Here is a 6,076-nt window from a genome sequence, read left to right as displayed (position 1 = left end):
CTGGAGACACTCACAGCAGTTATACTGAGGATCTGCAACAATATGTTGCAGAGTCAGACTGCCTGAAACTAAACAAGGCCAAACAGGGCAGATATGGAAGAACAATGCTGAATAAAGCAGCTTTATGTATGGTTTAACAGATGGTACAGAGAACAAGGGAACTAGCTGGGAACTGGATTGGCTGGCTATATGGATACTTATGGCAGCTTGCTATTGGATAAGTACGCTGAAGAAAGGATGTATAAAAGCCTGTGTAACTTCCTGCTCTGGGTGGAGGATTGGAGATTCTATTCTCCTTGTACCTTGTTTGCAGCTGCAAATAAACTTTTCTGCTTCTCCACCCCGTTGTGATTATTGGATGATGCACACCGGGCAAAGAACCACTGCTGTTGTTCACCTCTGGCACTGGGTGCCAGCAACACTAGTGCCTGTAGGGCATGAACATACTCTAGGCCTGGCACTCGGGGCTGATCCTTGGATGGAGGATGAGCCATCACCTGGTTTCAGAGGCCAGACTGTCCCCATTTACACTGAGGTAAATCTGGAGCTGTTCCAGTGGGTTACTCTGGATTTACAGCAGCAGCCCTGAAGATGGTGAGCGGGTGCAGTGCCATTGGGGTTAGTGGGGTCATGCCAGGCTCCAATCTGGGGTGAACGGGTTCAGTGCCATTGGGGTCGTGCCCTGTTACTCCAGCTCTGCTCACACACAGGATCAGGTTCAGGGTAAAGTGCCTCTGCCCAGAGGAAAAGCCCAGGAGTTTGCTTGGAAGAACCAAATCCTCTGCTCCAAAGAGATGTCTGACCGGGACCTCCTGTCTGGGGTGGGGCCTCTCCAGGGCACTCTCTGGGCTAGGGTTGAGATTTTCAAAGCTGCCTAGGGGGTTTAGACACATACCTCCCAGCACGAGCTCCACGCAGCTGCCTGTGACACCTTGGCCGCACTCGCTGGCTGCTACTTTGGCCCGGTGATGCAGCTCCTGAAGCACCTGAGGCCCTTTATGCTGCCCAGGGAATTCCCCCCTGTTAGAAGGCTTTCCCTTCACCCTCTCCCCTGGTTCTTGTCAGGTAGACAGAAAGCAGAAGACCAGAAGTCTGAAGTGCAGACAATGCGATGTCTATTGGGTATTTAAGTTTCCAAGCAAGCATATTCAGAAGCCCTTCACACCAGTCGGGCTTATCTCTATATGCTGATGGAGTCTGTTCCCCAGTGTTCCCTTCCCAGCTCTGATGCCGCAAAGCGTTTACCCCGCGTCCCCCTTCCCAGCTCTGATGCTACAGGGTGTTTACCCCGTGTCCCTGTTCCCTATTCCCTGTTCCTGTTCCGCCCTTAGCAAACATAATTCCAATTTTCCCTTCCACTTCCTGTTTGACCCCAGTTTATATAGTAATATTCTCAGCTATACCTTAACAAATCATTTTACTGAAATTTAACTAACCAATCCTAACATATTGTAGCATAATTCTCTAACCAATTATATCCCACTACCCTAATTAACTTACACCTAGCAAAATTAATTATACAGTGGACAGAAACAATTAGAGAACCAGACAGATTAACAATAGAAAAGTGGGGGCCATAAAGATAAAATATACAGAAATGAGGGTTTCACAACCACAACCATTGATAAGTGATTTCATGCCAGACGGAATGCTATCAGGCTAAGTTTTCTTTAACCATCTTAAAATCTGTTTCTTTATCTGGTAGTGATGGGCACTATCAGGACAGGATCGTCTTTCTAATAGCCCAATACCACCTTATTTCAGTGTGACTGGTTTGGAATGTGAGGATGTGACCGTTCGCTTCCCAGCTTATGGCTGTCCCTGCTGCTTAGCCAAAGGCCTTAGCCTAAGAACAAGGCCTCAGACTATCCTAGTTAGATAAGGCCCATACACATGCAGACTTCTGATTTTGATTCTTTGTTTTTATACCTTTATAACTAGCTAAGTGATAAAAATATACCTAAGTGCTTAAAGTACAGGCCTTTACTGGCAGGCCTGAATATCTATCTTCTAACACCCCTCCTTACCCTGTGCCCCATGTGCCAAGCCTTTGTTCTCCATGGTGGCTAGAGACAGAGCCAGTCTGGTCCTGGATTCCAGCACCCTGTGACCCTGGGGGTTCGCACCCCGAAGCCAGAGCTGGACACCAACTGTACAGATTGAACCCCTCTTTATAAAGAGCTGAACCAAATCCTGGGATCTGAACAGTCCTGGGCTGTGGGTGAGAGCCGTCCCCTCCCCACTTTTAGCTGAGGTCTTGGTTCCCTCCTGTGTCTCAGGGAAGGGATATATAGCTGCTGGGTCTGGGTGCACTGACGGGGCATCACCTTTGGCTCCACAGCTTCGGGGCCAGGTCTTGTCTCCGTCACACCTGCTGACTGCAGAAGACTCATGTCATGCCCCAAGGACTCTCACTGTCTGCAGAGACCCATATCTCCTGGGGCTGGAGGCTACAGCAGCATGAGCCATGGGGGCATTGGGGGAGAGTCTGCAGCATGAACCCTGGGGTGACGGGGCGAGGCAGGGATGTACCCGTGCAGATTGGGTCCTGAGAGTGGCAGGATTTTCCCCCAGTGTTGTCTCCCTAATGGGCCGAGCTGCTCTGTAATGAACCTTATCTCAACCCTGGACCAAGCTTCATTTCTCTCTGCTCTCCCACAGCAATGCAGTGCATATGTGGAGCCATATGTGTCTACCTAATCGGCTGGGAAAGGTGCTCTTATCCATGAGTAACCATGCAGAGCTCCTCCTACCAGCTTGTGTGACCGGCCCATGGGTCAGCGCTGCTGGTTGCTGAATCTGCCCTTGGTGAATATACTTGGTCACAACCTGCACAGGCCTTGGTCCATGGCTGCTTTGGGTCTGGAGCACCCGTGGCTTTGAGTGAGGACAGATATGGACATGGGTTCAGGAGGAGAGGGTCTGAATCCACATGGGTCCTCACAGTGTCCTCCTGCAGCCCCCGATTCCCCTCTTCCACCCATGTGAGGCAGGAGTGACTCCATCATGGCCAGTGAGCTGCACCAGTGTCAGAGCAGAATTAGGTCCTTGTCTGGCAGGGTCTGTGCACTGGGCAGAGTGTAGCCCACACACCTCATGGGTGTGGTGTTCTGTCCCATCCACTAGCACTGAGACCACTTAGAGCGAGATTAATGAATCTGCTCTGCAGCCTTAGCTAAGGGCCACATGGCTTTTAGCTCATACAGTAAAGGCTCATGCACTAAGCGCCAGAGATCCCAGGTTCGATCCTGCCCACCAACTGCAGTCTGTTGGTATTACAAGAGCTCCCCACTTCACCTTTTCCAGAGACAGTGAAGCCCTCCTGGGGTGAAGCAGACCACATGCAGAGACGCAGGTGCCGTAGGAGTTTCTATGAGCGAAAAGCTTGTATGTGTGTGGCTCAGACACTGTGCTCCCCTGTGCCATCTTCGCCTGATGCCTCTTACCATCTGTTGCAGGTTCTGGGACAGACCTTGGAGGCCTCTTCCTCCAACAACAACCCAATCCCAGAGGTGCATGTGGAGGCCATCTCCCATACTCTGAGCTGCCAGGTGAGGGAAAGTGGGGCTGGTGTCAAACTGCTGGGACCAGCAGGTCTCAGGGATGCCAGCAGGCTTCCGTACAGTGCACGGTGCCCCATACTGGAGACCTCCCTGTGCCCTCAGCACTGCAGGTAATGAGAGTCAATGGCACTCAGCACCTCAGAGGATCAAGCCCTTAGTGTCTATGAGCCCAATTCTCCTTTCCCGCTTGGCGTCCAGTGGTGTTTCTCCTAATTTACCCTGGTATAAGTGAGAGCAGGATCAGGCCCTTTAGTCCCATCTCAGGGCTCTGGCTGTGTCATACACAGTACATACCACAGGGCCTTTGCCATGAATTCTTAAGTGTCTGTGGTGGTCACGTGGCCCAATCTGACTCCGAATCCTACTCCCAGCCCTATCAATGTGAATCTGCACTGGAGTCCGAATCATCAAGTTGCAGTGGGGGAGGTTTAGATTGGATATTAGGAAAAACTTTTTCACTAAGAGGGTGGTGAAACACTGGAATGCGTTACCTAGGGAGGTGGTAGAATCTCCTTCCTTAGAAGTTTTTAAGGTCAGGCTTGACAAAGCCCTGGCTGGGATGATTTAACTGGGAATTGGTCCTGCTTTGAGCAGGGGGTTGGACTAGATGACCTTCTGGGGTCCCTTCCAACCCTGATATTCTATGATTCTATGATTCTATGATCACTCTGCATTTACACTCTGGGACTCAAATCAGAATCAGGCCCTGGGCCTTTTAGGGCATTCTTGTTTGAATGAGCAGGCTTCTCTGACCTGTTCCCATCTCCCCTCAGGTCACTTCCAAAGCATAGCGTAAGAACATAAGAGTGGCCATACTGGGTCAGACCAAAGATCTATCTAGCCTAGTATCCTGTCTTCCAACAGTAGCCAATGCCAGACGCTTCAGAGGGAATGGACAGAACAGGGCAATTATTGAGTGATCCATCCCCTGTTGCCCATTCCCAGCTTCTGGTAAACAGAGGCTAGGGACACCATCCCTGCCCATCCTGGCTAATAGCCATTGATGGACCTATGCTCCATTAATTTATCTATTTCTTTTTTGAACCCTGTAAAAGTCTTGGCCTTCACAACATCCTCTGGCAAAGAGTTCCACAGGTTGACTGTGCTATGTATGAAGAAATACATCCTTTTGTTTGTTTTAAATCTGCTGCCTATTAATTTCATTTGGTGACCGCTAGTTCTTATGTTATGAGAAGGAGTAAATAACACTTCCTTATTTACTTTCTCCACACCAATCATGATTTTGTATCCCCCCTTAGTCATCTTTTTTCCAAGCTGAAAAGTCCCAGTCTTATTAATCTCTCCTCATATGGAATCTGTTCCATACTCCTAACCATTTTTGTTCCCCTTTTCTGAACCTTTCCAATTCCAACCATTGGAATTGGAATACCAATTTTTTGAGGATTCAAATGGAATACCATTTTTGAGATGGGGCGACCACATCTGTATGCAGTATTCAAGATGAGGGCGCACCATGGATTTATATAGAGGCAATATGATATTTTCTGTTTTATTATCTATTTCTTTCTTAATAATTCACAATGTTTTTTATTATCTATTCCTTTCCCAAAGCTCATAGTAGGAAGGTGATATGGAAGGGGGGGGTTCAGCTGTTGTGACCTGCACTGGATGTGCCATGTTTGTCTTTCTTCCACAGGACAGAAGTGACTTTGTCTGTACAAAGTGCAAGCTGGTCTCCATATTGGAAGAGAAGATTGAATGTCTGGAGCAACAGATAACGACCCTGCATTGCATACGAGAAACGGAGGATTTTCTGGACAAAAGTCAGGATATGCTTTTACGGGCACAAAGCTCTAAAGATTTAGAACAGGTTGCACAGCGGAGCCAAGAGGCCAGTGAAGAAGCTTGGCAACATGTGACCTCCAGAAGAAGAAGGGGGAATGTCTGGGTTCCAGCAACGCGGACACAGGTAACTAACCACTTTCATGGTCTCTCCACAGGTACCATTGCAGAGAGTGGACCAGATGATATGTCTGGGGGGAGAAAGCAGAAGGAGACTCCGCTGGTTGGAAGGCATGAGATGCACTGTCCTGAGATGGGGGGTTCCATGACCACCATTCCCAAGAGAAGGAGTCGGGTGGTGGTGGTCGGGGACTCTCTCCTCCGGGGGACTGAGTCATCTATCTGCCGCCCTGACCGGGAAAACCGAGAAGTCTGCTGCTTGCCGGGGGCTAAGATTCGCGATGTGACGGAGAGACTGCCGAGACTCATCAAGCCCTCGGATTGCTACCCCTTCCTGCTTCTCCACGTGGGCACCAATGATACTGCCAAGAATGACCTTGAGCGGATCACTGCAGACTACATGGCTCTGGGAAGAAGGATAAAGGAGTTTGAGGCGCAAGTGGTCTTCTCGTCCATCCTCCCCGGGGAAGGAAAAGGCTGGGGCAGGGACCGTTGAATCGTGGAAGTCAACGAATGGCTACGCTGGTGGTGTTGGAGAGAAGGCTTTGGATTCTTTGACCATGGGATGGTGTTCCATGAAGGAGGAGTGC

This window comes from Lepidochelys olivacea (assembly GCF_965140295.1).
Source record: "Lepidochelys olivacea isolate rLepOli2 genome assembly, chromosome: 17".
Taxonomy (NCBI): Eukaryota; Metazoa; Chordata; order Testudines; family Cheloniidae; genus Lepidochelys; species Lepidochelys olivacea.
The sequence above is the reverse complement of the archived record's forward strand: the minus strand, read 5'-3'. Positions refer to the sequence as shown.